Source organism: Pristis pectinata, chromosome 22 (assembly GCF_009764475.1).
Source record: "Pristis pectinata isolate sPriPec2 chromosome 22, sPriPec2.1.pri, whole genome shotgun sequence".
Lineage (NCBI taxonomy): Eukaryota > Metazoa > Chordata > Chondrichthyes > Rhinopristiformes > Pristidae > Pristis > Pristis pectinata.
The window spans coordinates 1118466-1133204 of record NC_067426.1 but is presented as its reverse complement, the minus strand read 5'-3'; the positions used below and the strand labels follow the sequence as shown (position 1 = coordinate 1133204).

At 46.7% G+C, this 14739-nt stretch overlaps 1 long non-coding RNA gene across 1 annotated transcript; it reads left to right on the top strand.

Annotated features, from left to right (window-relative positions):
• Window positions 1–5444: 5444 nt before the first annotated feature.
• On the top strand, window positions 5445–10561 carry LOC127581822 (uncharacterized). The gene is made up of 3 exons (XR_007958021.1): window positions 5445–5511; window positions 9636–9702; window positions 10043–10561. It is a non-coding gene; the product is annotated as an uncharacterized LOC127581822 (long non-coding RNA).
• The last annotated feature ends 4178 nt before the right edge of the window (window positions 10562–14739 follow it).

The following is a 14739-nucleotide window of genomic DNA, read 5'->3' as shown; positions in this document are numbered from 1 at the left end:
CTTAATTCTCCATCCCATTTACCTTGAAGAGGTGTCTAAAGCCATGAAGGGCATAGAGAGGGTGAATACACTCTGTCTTTTTCCCAGGGAAAGGGAATCAAAATCTAGAGGGCAAAGGGTTAAGGTGAGAGGTGAAAGATTTAAAGGGGAGTTGAGGGGCAACTTCTTCACACAGAGGGAGGTGGGTCTATGGAATGAGCTGCCAGAGGAAGTGGTTGAAGCAGGTACAATTACAGCATTTAAAAGACACTTGGACAGGTACATGGATAGAAAAGGTTTAGAGGGATATGGGCCAAATGCAGGCAAATAGCACTTGCTTGGATAGTCACCTTGGTCGGCATGGACGAGCTGGGCCGAAGGGCCTGTTTCCCTGCTGTATGACTCTATGACATTCCCATTCTGACTCCATCAGTGAAGCCCAACGTAAGATCATGAACCAGATTCTCATTCTCTGACACTGGGCTCGAAGCTGAGCTCAGCTGTTGCCTGAAACACCTCCTGCAGAGCCAAGTCCTGTTTACTTGTCCATCCCAATCCCTCTTTAACCCAAATCCTCTCAATCTCCCCATTCTCCCTGCCATCCCATCCTCTCATTACCCCACCACCCCCCTCTCTCTGCCTCCTAGAACTTGCATTATCACAGACTTACCCCTTTATGAAGATAGGTCAGCAAGCTGAAACATTACCTCTGTTTCTCCCCCACAGACACTGCCTGTCCTGCTGAGCATCACCAGCACTCTCCGCTTCAGGTTTGGATTTAGGGCATCCACAGAGCTTTCCTTTGTCTGGTCCCACCACCTCTCCTGTTCTGATTCCCAATGCCCATGGGTTTGCCATTTATCCAAAGGAATAATGCAAAAGAGCTGGTCATTGACATCAGCAAAGGGGGTGGCGTACATGCTCCTGTCTACACCAACGGTGCTGAGGTCGAGAGGGTTGAGAGGTTCAAGTTCCTAGGAGTGAATATCACCGATAACCTGTCCTGGTCCAACCACGTAGATGCCATGACCAGAACCTTTACTTCCTCAGGAGGCTAAAGAAATTTGGCATGTCCCCTTTGACACTCACCAACTTTTATTGATGCACCATAGAAAGCATCTTATCTGGATGCACCATGGTTTGGTATAGTAAATGCTCTGCCCAGGACTACAAGAAACTGCAGAGAGTTGTGGACACAGCCCAGTGCATCACGGAAACCAGCCACCCCTCCATGGACTCTGTCTTTACCTCTCGCTGCCTTGGTGAAGCAGCCAACATAATCAAAGACCCCACCCACCCAGGTCATTCTCTCTTCTCTCCTCTCCCATCAGGCAGAAGATACAGGAGCCTGAGGGCACGTCCCACCAGGCTTAGGACAGCTTCTATCCCACTGTGATAAGACTATTGAACAGTTCCCTTATATGATGAGATGGACTCTTGACCTCACAACCTACCCTGTTGCGACCTTGCACCTTATTGTTTACCTGGACTGCACTTCCCTGTAGCTCTGACACTTTACTCTGTACTCTCTTATTGTTTTTACCTGTACTACCTCAATGCACTCTGTACTAACTCAATGTAACTGCACTGTGTAATGAATTGACCTGTACGAACAGTATGCAAGACAAGTTTTTCACTGTACCTTGGTACAAGTGACAATAATAAACCAATACTAATAACCAATACCAATACTAATACTTCGCATTGGCAGGGGATTTTTCCCAGGATGCTACATGAGGCATTATCTGTTCTTCATAGACGTGGAGACAGGGGCCAAGATAGCAGGGAGTACAGTCTCCAAGGAGATCAGAGACTAGTGGGGTGTGGGGACATGGTGATGGTGTGACAGGGGGAGTAGGAAGAAGGGGCAGTGGGTCATTGTGGGACTACAGGGGTTACAACAGGGAGCCAAAGGTCTCCAGGGGTTTAATGTCGCGTGGAGAATGGGAGCTGATGACACTGTTAAAGGCCACAAGGATCTGGGAGAACCCACGGGTTGGCCTTCTGCTCATGGATCTGATTGGGGATGAGGAAATTCTGAAAGAAGATCTCCTTCATTTCCAGTAATTGAAGGATTGGCATTGAGGAGTGGTCAGCTGTTAGCAGCCTGTTCCTTTTACATAAATTACTTCTTTAAGTGACCTTTATTGCTTTAGACATGATGAAAGCTGCCAAATGTGATTTATCACCAGTTTTCAAATGCACTTCAGATAAAGTCGCACTTTAAAAATTATGTTCATTTATGATTGAGAGAGTTTAATGTCCTTTCATATCCAAATCACAATGTAGTCAATGCTGTTTATCACCATCTCATCAAAGGCTGCTCTGTCCCGAGTATTTTCTCCAAATTTCCAAAGCTGTATTGTGCACTGTCAACTGAGTGTACACTTACCACTTGACCATTCTCCTGTTTTACCAGATCGGCCTTAGTATAGTGAGCATCCTTACTTATTAAAGTAGGTTAGCAATTTGCCTTTATCATTGAGGTTTATCATGTAGTGTAGATCAGCTCCACATGCTAAATCCTGATGCCTGTTATCTATTCTCCTTCAGTGACATTTGAGTAGTTTTAAGTTGCAGAAAGGTGAGGAAAAGGAAGGTTAGGACACTGGAACTGTCACAATGGGAAAGTGGACTTGCTCTCATTGAATGGTGGAGCAGGTACAGGGGACCAACTGCCCTTCTCCTGCTCCTACTTCTAATGTTCTTCCTTGGGAATAGATTGTGGACTTCAGGAAGGGGAAGTCGGGAGAACACACACCAGTCCTCACTAAGGGGTCAGTGGTGGAAAGGGTGAACAGCTTCAAGTTCCTGGGCATCAACATTTCGGAGCATCTATCTTGGGCCCAAGACACTGATGCAATCACAAAGAAGGCATGCCAGCGGCTCTACTTCATTAGGAGTTTCCACTTCTGCAGCCAGTCTGATCCAAGACTAATGGAGTGGTTGGTCACAGTGGAGGAGGGGGGAGCCCTTGGCATGGTCCCGTGGTGGGGTGGGCCTCCCGCAGCACACATCCCATCTGGCAGCTTGGCTCACTGACAGTTCTCTCACTTTCTGCCAACACCAGGTTTTACATCTCCTGAGATCTTCTGAGTTTACAGCTGCTGCCATACAGCAGCTTCTGGATGTCAAGGCAAGATCATTAGAAGTATTTAAAGTGACGGTAGATACATTTGTGACTGATTGGGGAACTGAGGGCGATGGGGAACTGGCAGGGAGGAGGAGTTGAGGCCTGAGGCAGATCAGTCATGATGACATTGAATGGTGGAGCAGGTCTGAGGGACCTGGTTGCCAACTCCTCTTCCCCTTGTGTTCACTATACGGGAAGTATTTTGAAACATTTCTGAGAAAACCTAAATGAAAAGGTCTCTTAGTCCTTTGTCATTAAACTCCCCAGGAAGGCACCTGGGTTGGCATGGACAAGTCGGGCCAAAGGGCCTGCTTGCTTCTGTGCTGTACAGCTCTATGTCTCTGTGACTCCTACCTGCATCATATCTTGTGCCTTTTCATTGGATGGTTCTCCACATTTTCGGAGCAAACTTTGGCTGTTTTGTCTGGAAGCTCTAAGATGGGCCAACATCCCACAAGCCCAGCTGTGTGTTCACTCACTCTCCTGGCCACCTCCTCGCTCCCTGTAACCTTTCAGCCACACTTCTCAACAAAATATCTTCTGGTTGGGCAAAGACGAGGGAAGTAGTGGAGTCCCGATCTGGCCTATGTATGCCACCTCCAGGAAGTGTCCCACCACATCTCCTGATGTTACAGACCCAAACCTACAGCCCAGAGAAGAAGACTGCCAGGAGCACTGACAGGATGGTAAAATGGTGAGAATTACAGCAGGGGACTGTCACTACAGTATCACAGCTGCAAAAATTGTCATTCACGATTTTAAAGAAAAAGTGTAAGATTCCACAATTTTCATTTGGTTCAAGGGTAAAGAATAAAGGATTGTATTCACTTGGACAGCCAGTGATATAGAAAAAGAGCAATCTGTTCTTCAGAACAAGGGCCAGTCTCAGCAGGAGATAGTTATTGCACAAAGCGTTTCAGAGAGGCAACAAGAAAGAGATTGTATTAAGTTATCTTAGTAAATGTTTCATCTATTCCAAGACTTGGCTTTGAGCTATTCCAACTATAAAACATGCAGTCCATGGACAACTGCTGGCCACAGAATTTAACAAGAGGCAAAGAGATGATGTGGGACCACCAGCTGTCTCACAGAAATAAGTAACAGGCTTACAAAGTCATCACTTTTTAAGAAGTACAGTTAATGATGGACACAGAGTCTTTCACCAAAGCTGAGTCGACCTCAACAACCCTGTTTGCAGAGCTTAGGGAAGAGGGAAGAGGTAGAAGTGGCCTGTGTGTGATTGTAGGTGGTGGGCTATAATTGAGGTGGCAGTGAATGGAAGGTCTCCAGAGGAAATGATGTTGGTAACCGTCTGGAAACAGCTTCCAGTGGTGGAGTGATGGTCTGGACTGAGTGTGTTGTTGTGCCAGAGAGCTGGCCGCCAGTGTCTGCAAGATGGAGGTCACTTTATCAAACAGCTACAGTCCTGCTCTTGTTTTCAGCTTAATGATAGTTTAATGATGGTGTAATGACAGTGCTCGGGTTGGTCCTTGGGAAACGGAGGTTTGCAATTTCAGAGGGAGTAAATCAGATGAGCAAGTGGCATACATACAGTAGATAGAGTCTGAATCACAGGGTGGAAATGTCAAGTATTAGAGGGAATAACTTTTAGGTGAGAGGGAGAAAATTTAAGGAATATTACGAAGCAAGACCTTTACACAGGGAATGATGAGAGCCTGGGACGGGCTGCCAGGGGTGGTGGTGAAAGCAGATATGACAGTGGTGTTTCAGAGGGATTTGGACAGACACATGAACAAATGGGGAATGGAGGGGTACAGACCGTGTGCAGGCAGATGGGATTAGTTTAGATTGGCATCATGGTAGGCGCAGACATTGTGGGCCGAAGGGCCTATTCCTGTCCTGCACTGTTCTACGTTCTAAGTGGAGCAGAAAAATCGATGCCTCCCCAGAAGTCTCTGACAAAACAATCCAGAGAGAGCCAGAGTATTACTACCACCACTGATCATTAACCAGTCTCTGAGCACGTTGGTCAATACAAGGTAGTAACAACACCTAAACCAAAGCTGACGGCATGCAGCTATAAGCTGTTGATGCTTCATATTTGTTTCAGTCACAGGAGAACCAAATGGTGTTCTGTGTTCATCTCAGCAGAATGGTCCGTGAAAGTGGGAAATACCTGTCCTTCTGCCAATGACTGTAGTATCTACCAAACTCAGAGGTGAGTCCCTGTGCTTAGTGTTCATCTCCAGTGAGCAGGACCCTTAAAGAGGCACACTTGTATATTGTTAGTAATAATTGGCTCATTAGCTAATTGGCAGCAGCCAATAAAAAGAAGCTAGGGCTAAGTGGATCAGCCATTGTTTGAGTGATTCAGTGTTAGAGTGGGAGACAGAGATGGACTGAGGCTTCAGTGAGTAGAGGCTGAGTAAGTGACTAAGGTGAGGGGAGAGCCAGCAGCTCTTGAATAAAGGGTTTCAGTAAGAAGGAACAGGTGAGGTCTTCATTTTGTTGTCTGTAAGTCCTTAGTCCTTGATTCAGTGTAGGCAGGATGGCAGTTAGGGCAGTGGAATGCTCCTCCTGTAAGATGTAGGATGTCAGGGAACCTCACAGTCTCCCTGGTGACTACATCTGCAGGAGGTGCACCTAGTTGCAGCTCCTGACTTGACCAGGTTAAGGAACTGGAACTGGAGTTGGATGTACTCAGGGCCATCTAGGAAGCTGAAAACCTCATAAGTGAGACTTTTACTGAGGTAGTCACACCCAGGGTACAGGCTTCAGATAAATGGGTGACCACCAGGAGAAGTAAGGTCAGTCAGTATAGGGTTCCACTGTGGCCATACCCCTCAGCAACAACTGTACCCCTTTGGATACTGTGGGGGTGGTGGTGTGGAAATGACCTATCAGGGCACAGCAGCAACAGCCAGGTCAGTGGTTCTGGGGCTCAGCAGGGAAGGGTAAAGTCAGGTAGAGTAATAGAGATAGGAGATTCAATAACTAGGGGGACAGACAGGAGATTCTGTGACTGAAAGACACCAGGATGGTGTGTTGCCTCCCAGGTGCTAGGGTCAAGTATGTCTCAGAGCGGCTGCAGAATATTCTCAAGGGGGAGGGTGAGCAGCCAGAGATCGTGGTGCATGTTGGCACCAATGACATAGGTAGAAAGGGGGAAGATGTCCTGTGCAGTGAGTGTGGGGAGTTAGAGGCTGAAGAGTAGGACCTCCAAGGTAGTAATCTCTGGATTACTCCCGGCACCATGTGCCAGTCAGGGCAGGAATAGGATGAAAGAATAGATGAATGAGTGGCTGAGGTACTGGTGCAGGGGACAGGGTTTCAGGTTCTTGGATCATTGGAACCTCTTCTGGGACAGAGATGACCTGTACAAGAGGAATGGGTTGCACCTCAACTGGAGGGGAACCAATATCCTGGCCAGGAGGTTCATCAGTGCTGCTCAGGAGGGTTTAAACTAGTTTGGTAGGGGGATAGGAACCAGAGCACTGGGTCAGAAAGTGGAGGGATTGAGAGGAAGGGACATGTCAGGGCCAGTGAACACAGGCAGGAGCAAACTAATAGACACAATGGGACGGACAGGTTGAAGTGTGTGCATTTGAATGCCAGGAGCATTATGGGTAAGGGTGATGAACGTAGAGCATGGATCAGTACATGGAACTATGGTGTTGTGGCCTAAACAGACTTGGTTGAGAGAGGGACAGGAATGGATGCTTAATGTTCCAGGGTTTCGATGTTTTAGAAAAGAGAGAGGTTTTAAAAAAAAAAGGGGGGGGGGGAAGTTGCACTACTAATCAGGGACAATATCACAGTGGGACTCTGAGGGGATACAATGGAGGGTTTATTCACTGAGTCTGTGGCCAGAACTCAAATAAGAAAAGTGCAATCACTCTGGGATTATACTACAGACCTTCCCCCATAGCCACTGGGACACTGAGGAACAGATATGCAGGCAGATTAGGGAAAGGTGTAAATCTAATAGGGTTGTTGTCATGGGGGACTTCAATTTCCCTGATATGAACTGGGACCTCCTTAGTGCAAGAGGTTTAGATGGGGCAGAACCTGCTGTGTGCATCCAGGAGGGTTTCTTAAATCAATATGTCAATAGTCTAATGAGAGGAGGGGCCGTACTGGACCTGGTGTTGGGTAATGAGTCTGGCCAGGCAACTCCTTTTCAGTGGGGGAGCAGTGACCACAAGTCCTTTAGTTTTAAGATAGCTATATATAAGGATAAGTATGGACCTTGTGGGAGAGTATTAAATTGGAGCAGGCCATATTATGAGACCATTAGGCAGGAACTAGGGAGAATTGGGAACAGCTGTTTTTGGGCAGTCCACAGCTGACATGTGGACGGTGTTTAAAGACCAACTGCACAGAGTGCAGGACAGGGATCTTCCAGTAAGAAGGACGAGGATGGCAGGGTGAGGGAGCCTTGGATGTCGAGAGAGGTGGTGAATTTAGTAGAAAAGAAAGTGTGTAAAGCTTGGGAAGCTCGGATCAAATGGAGCACTTGAGGATTATAAAGAAGCCAGAAAGGAACTCGAAGGGAATTGAGAAAGCCAGGAGGGGCCATGAAAAGTCCTTGGCAAGTAGGATTAAAAAGAATCCCAAGGCATTCTACACGTACATCAAGAGCAAGAGGATGACTAGGGAAAGGGTAGGACCAGTCAAGGATAAGAGGGAATGTGTGCTGGAAGCAGGATGTGGGTGAGGTTCTTAATGATTACTTTGCATCAGTACTCCTCAAGGAGAGGGACATGGACAGGGAGGTTAGTGTCGTGCGTCTAATATGCTGGGGTGTTTCAAGATAAGTGTTGGGTCTCTTAAAGAGCGTTAAGGTGGCTAAGTCCCTGGGGCCTGATAGGATATACCCCAGGTTATTGAGAGAGGCAAGAAATGAGATTGCTGGGGCCTTGACCAATATCTCTGTCCTCTATAGCCACAGGCAAGGTCCCAGAGGACTGGCGAGCAGCTAATGTTTCATTATTCAAGAAAGGAAATGAGGATAATCCTGGTAACTAAAGACCAGTGAGTCTCATCAGTGGTAGGGAAGTTACTGGAGAGGACTCTTAGGGATAGAATTTATGAACATTTGGAAAACCATGTCCTAATTATGGACAGTCAGCATGGCTTTGTGCAGGGCAAGTCATGTCTTATGAACTTGATTGAGTTTCTTGAGGGTGTTTGAAGGTAGAGCTGTGGATGTTAATTAGGTGTTTGACAAGGTCCCTCATGAGAGGTTCATCCAGAAGATTAAGATGCATGGGATCCACAGTGAATTGGCCATTTGGATTAAGAACTGGCTTGCCTGTAGAAGACAGGGTAGTGGTCAATGGGACTTATTCTAGCTGGAGGTCTGTGACTAGTGTTCCTTGGATCTGTACTGGGACCTCCACTGTTTGTGATTCTATATAAGTGACCTGGAAGAACATGTACATGGGTGGATTAGTGAGTTTTCAGATGATACAAAGATCAGTGGTGTTGTGGATGGTGTAGAAGACTGCCAAAGGATACAGTGGGATACAGATCAGTTGTAGATATGGGCAGAGAAATGGCAGATGGAGTTTAACCTGGCCAAATGTGAAGTGTTGCAGCTTGGGAGATCAAATGTAAAGAGACTGTACACTGTTAATGACAGGACCCTTAACAGTGATGAACAGAGGGATCTTGGGGTCCAAGTTCATAGTTCCCTGAAAGTGGCCACGGGTTGATAGGGTGGTAAAGGTAGCATACAGCATGCTTGCCTTCATTAGTCGAGGCACTGAGTTTGAGTCAGGAAGTTAAGCTGCAGCTTTATAAAACTTTAGTTAGGTGGCATCTGGAGTATTGCATTCAGTTCTGATTGCTCCATTTATAGGAAGGATGTTGAGGCTTTGGAGAGGGTGCAGAAGAAGTTTACCAAGATGCTGCCTGGATTAGAGGGTATGTGCTATGAGGAAAGGTTGGACAAACTTGGGTTGTTTCCTCTGGAGCAGCAGAGGCTGAGGGGAGATCTGATAGAGGTCTATAAGATTAGGAGGGGCACAGATAAAGCACAGTCAGTATATTTTCCCCAGGGTTGAAATGCCTAATACCAGAAGGCATGTATTTAAGGTGATGAGGGGGTGGTAAGTTTTTCCAGTGCTGGGTACCTGGAATGTGCTGCCTGGGGTGGTGGCAGAGGCAGATGTGATTGGATGTTCAGAAGCTCTTAGGCACATGTGAGAAATGGTAGGATATGGACATTGTGAAGCCTGAAGGGATTAGTTTAGGTGGGCATTTTATTACTAATGTAATTGGTTTGGCACAACATTGTGGGCCAAAGGGCCTGTTCCTGTGCTGTTCTAAGTTCTGTTGGTGTTGCTGCTTAACAAGGCAAACAACAGACACAGCTATCAACAGAACATTTTATTGGAGACAGTCAACTCTCACCTAAACAGCAGAATCTACTCAAGTCCTGGATGTTGTACACCTTGTACTCCTGCATACATGACATCTACAAAGGTGCCTTTAGCAGAGTTGGGAAGGTTCTATTTCTTTAAGCAGGAGATGACACCAATGGTAATTTATTTCTCAGGAATGTGAACCAGAAGCCACACACGCTTGACCAACGATTATTTGCTGTCGAACATGGTGATGAATGGGTAAATATTTAGAGTAGCTGGGGTACATGTTTGGAAATTTCCATTTTTTGTGGGGTTTTCTTTAAAGCCCATTGGTTGTGAATGTATGGGAAATGTCTCAGGATGAGTTCTCGATTGAAGCTGTGTCAGCATCTCTTCCCTCGGGGGTTTACTGCCCTCTGGGCTCTGTGCTGAGAATTAAAGGGGAAGATTTGTGGAAAATTGACACATTTTCCTAAAGAGCCTAAACAAAAGTTGTCTGTTCCTGAAATGTGGAGCCTGTTTTAAAACAAGGCTGAAACCTGTTAAGTGTCACATGTGGCTGAATGACATGGTTTGACTTCCTTCATGTTCTTGCCAGACATCTAAAGATTAAATCAAAGCTACAAGACTTGTGAAACCTGAAGCAATGATGTTCTTCGTGCATTATGCAAACTTACATCTGTCTAGCACTTTCACATCCTCAGAACGGCCACTGAAATGGAAAGCACCAAGTTTATGGGCAGAAAGGCCAAGGAAGGGAACAAAGGTTGAAGGGAGCGACACATCTGGGCAACTGCTCTTCTCCCAGAAATGTTCCATGATGACTTCTAAAGCTGGAATCTCCAACACAAAGGATTTCAACAGCAGTGCAGGTGGACTGGGCCAGAGGGTGCTCAATCTGCTCAGCCCAACGAATCCCACAGCCCCTTGCCCTGCTGCAGCTCATTGGGGAAGGAACCTCCTCTTCTTGTCCCTTCCCTGAGCAGAGTGATGGGTCTGAGGCTGCTACCCTGTTGTCTGAGGCTGCTGGATGCTGTTAACAGAACCTATTGCTCTCTTCAGCGTCTCTGATACTTGGGGACATTTGAAATGGACTTAAATAAATTTTAGATTTTTAAAGATGTATTTTCAAATTTTTAAATCAATGTAATTAAAAGTACATTACTGATAATTAACCAAATGTCTAATACCAGAGGGCATGTGTTTAAGGTGAGAGGGGCTAAGTTCAAAGGAGATGTGCAGGGCAGGTTTTTACAGAGCAGTGGGTGCCTGGAATGTGTTGCTGGTGGTGGTGGAGGCAGATATGATAGAAGTGTTTAAGAGGCTCTTAGGCACATGGATGTGCAGAGCATGGAGGGATATGGACATTGTTTCAGCAGAAGGGATTAATTTAGTTGAGCATTTGATCACTAATTTAGTTAGTTTGGCACAGCATTGTGGGCTGAAGGGCCTGTTCCTGTACTGTACAGTTCTAAAAGATAATATACTGTAAAATACCCAAAAATATACAAGAAACTAATCTAAGCTTTTATTGAAGTCCAGACATCCTGACCAAACATTACACTGACCATAGCACATTGGAAGGGAGATGATCAAAACTTGTTCCTATGGTGGGAGAATCAAAACATCAGGGCAGAAGGTTAGGGTGAGAGGAAGGAGGGTTAGGGGGATCTGAGGGGAAAAGATTGACCACTCCATGAAAAAATCTGGAGTAACACAAACACTTGGGGCACTCAGCAGGTCAGGCAGCAGCTATGGAGGAAAATGAACAGTTGATGTTTTGGGTCAAGGGAAGACTAAGGGGGCACAGAGGAGCAGTTACCAGAAATGTGAGAATTTGATGTTGATACCATCAGGTTGGAGACTACCAAGGCAGAATGAGGTGCTGTTCCTCCATCCTGCATTGAGCCTTGACCTGGCAGTGGAGGAGGCTGTGGGCAGACATGGTAGTGTGGGAATGGGAAGTAGAATTAAAATGGCTCTCCACCAGGAGATTCCCAGATGTAACAGTGCACGGTGAAGATGCTCAATGAAGGAGTCCCCCCCCCATCTGCATCCAGTCTCCCTAACATGGAGGAGGCAGCAGTGGGAGTGCTGGATGCAATAAATAACATTGGGATTTTTGGAAGGACAAATCAAGGTAGGACATACACAGTAAATGGTAGGGCACTGAGGAGTGCAGAGAAACAAAGGGATCTGGGCGTTCAGATACATAGTTCCCTAAAAGTGGTGTCACAGGTAGACAGGGTTGTAAAGAAGGAATTTGGCATCCTGGCATTCATAAATCAAAGTACTGAGTACAGGAGTTGGGATGTTCTGGTGAGGTTGTACAAGACATTGGTGAGGCCAAATTTGGAGTATTGTGTGCAGTTCTGGTCACCTAACTATAGGAAGGATATCAATAAGATTGCAAGAGTGCAGAGGAGATTTACTAGAATGTTGCCAAGTCTTCAGGAGTTGAGTTACAGGGAAAGATTGAACAGGTTAGGACTTTATTCCTTGGAGTGTAGAAGAATGAGGGGAGATTTGATACAAGTTTACAAAATTGAGGGGTATAGACAGTTAATACGAGTAGGCTCTTTCCACCCAGATTAGGAGAGATAAGTACGAGAGGATATGGCTTTAGGGTGAAAAGGGAAAGGTTTAGGGGGAACATCAAGGGGAACGAGTGTGGAACGAGCTGCAATCTGACATGGTAAATGCAGGCTCTTAGTTTTAAGAATAAATTGATAGATACATGAATGGGAGAGGTCTGGAGGGTTATGGACTGGGTGCAGGTCAATGGGACTAGTGGAATAACGTTTTGGCACAGACTAGAAGGGCCAAATGGCCTGTGTTCTGTGCTGTAGTGTTCTGATTCTATGGATTTGCATGTGAACACAAGATGGCACAGTACAAGCCCTTTGGCCCACAATGCTGTGCTGACTGATACAAGCACATACTTTGAGATCAATCTAACCTTTCCCTTCTACACAGCCCATAACCCTCCATTTTTCTTGCATCCATGTGCCTATCTAAGAGTCTTAAATGTCCCTATTGCATCAGCCTCTACCATCACCCCCGGCAGTGCATTCCAGGCACCCACCACTCTTTCTTTATAAAAAAAAATTCCTGATATCTCCCCTGAATATTCCTCCTCTGATCTTACAGATGTTCTCTAGTATTGGCCATTGCTGACCTCTGAAAAGGAGCTTGTTGTCTATTCTATCCATACCCCTCATAATCTTATACACCTCTATCAAGTCATCTCTCACCCTGCATCACTCCAAAGATAAAAGCCCTAACTTGCTCAACCTTTCCTCAAAAGACAGACATATTCTCTAGTCTAGGCAGCATCCTGGTAAATCTTCTCTGCACCCTCTACAAAGCTTCCACATCCTTCCTACAATGAGGTGACCAGAACTGAACACAACGCTCCAAGTGTGGTCTGACCAGTTCTATAGAGCTGCAACATCACCTCACGGCTCTTGAACCCAATACCCCGACTAATGAAGGCCAGCGCATCATACACCACCTTAACCACCCTATCAACTTGTGCGGCAACTTTGAGGGATCTACGTACTTGGACCCCAAGATCCCTCTATTCCTCCACACTGCTCAGTATCCTGGTGTTAACCTTGTACTCTGCCTTCATGTTCGTTCTTCCAAAGTGTATCACTTTGCAATTTTCCAGATTGAACTCCACTTCCCATTTTTACGCTCAACTCTGCATCCTGTCTATATCCCGTCATAACCTACAACAACCTTCTACACTATCCACAACACCTCCAACCTTCATGTCATCTGCAAACTTACTGACCAACTCCTCCATTTCCTCATCCAAATCATTTATAAATATCTCAAAGAGCAGGAGTCTCAGAACAGATCTCTGCAGAACACCACTAGTGACTAGTGAGCGCACACTGGTTCAGTGCGACAGATCCTGTGTAACACTAGTGAGCACACACTGGTTTAGTGATACAGAGCTTGTGTACCACTAGTGAGCACACTGGTGTGATGCTTGGCTCTCTGTAATACTTGTGACTGTGGCAGACCCTCCACTGCTGGTGCTTTACAAGGGGCCAGTTGTGCCCTGTGACTGTCCCTTCGGATTTAATCCTTTGATCTGCTGTTTCCAATCTGGTTTCCAGGATGCAATGAGTCGCCTGTGTTCCGACGTTCCAATTGGTCATTGTCAGCACACACCAGGCTGTGTCAGTCGATGATGCAAGCTGCGGCCAGGTACTTTCCAGGTGTGTAATCATTAACGGAGACAGAGCAGTAGTGCCCTCCCTCCTGTACTGAGGCTGTGCAGAAGCCCAGCTCCATCCCCAACCTCAGTAACACCTTCACAGGTGAACTTGCACTGAGGTTAGTGAGGGTGGAGGAGTGCTGCAGAGCTGAGGGAACTTGCAGGAAGCTTGGGGCTGGTGTCATCTGTCTCAGTGCCTCCATCACCAACATTTCTCTCACGGGAGTTCTGGAAACCACTTGGTTAATCTCTCCCTTTGTTCTGCAGAGGTTCCTGTTCTACCAGTTTATTAAATCCTCTGATCAGAGAATGTGGTGAAAAGTCACGGCTTGTTACTCTGATCGTTCTTGAGTGACAGTTCTCAACAGGGACTGTGACCCAAAGGTTCAACCAAAAATCCACATTTTTCAGCTCCGGCCTCCATGTGACCCCAGAAGTTCTCTGGGTCTGCAGTCCTGGGAATGTCTGTGATTCCATTGGCCCTAACCCTCACAGGAGCCCAGAGCTGTTCGCCCTCCAGGTTCAGCTGATGCTCAGCCAGTTTCTGTGGCGTGGTGACAGAGTTTCTCCTGGGAAGAGTGGTCGGTGACTTCCATGGTAACACTGGTTATCTCCCCCCACCTCCCGCAGAGTCAGACCTGGGACCCCACAGGGTATTACACAGGCTCAGTGGCACTGACCCTTCCCTCTCCAGAGGTGAATCGGTCACTTTCCCTCAATGGAGATGTCAGTGACCAGCCCAGGAGGACAAAACCCTGAAATGTGAAGGGAGCAGAAGGACTGGCCCTCCTGTGCCCCTACCCGCCACCACTCTATGAAATCGCCAAAGTATCTGAAAGTCAGGGATGCGCTGCCAGATTGAGGGGCCCAAGTCTGGGCTGTCTCTGGACCCTCCCCACTTCCCATGACAAGACGAGCCACTCTCTGCGTACTGACGACCTGCTCCCACCCCACCCCACCCAACCACCCTGATCTCTCAATCCCCACAACTCCCAGGAGTTGACCCTCACCCTACCTATCAGCGCCTGTTCTAACTTCATGGCCCAGCCCCCATTTGTGATCTT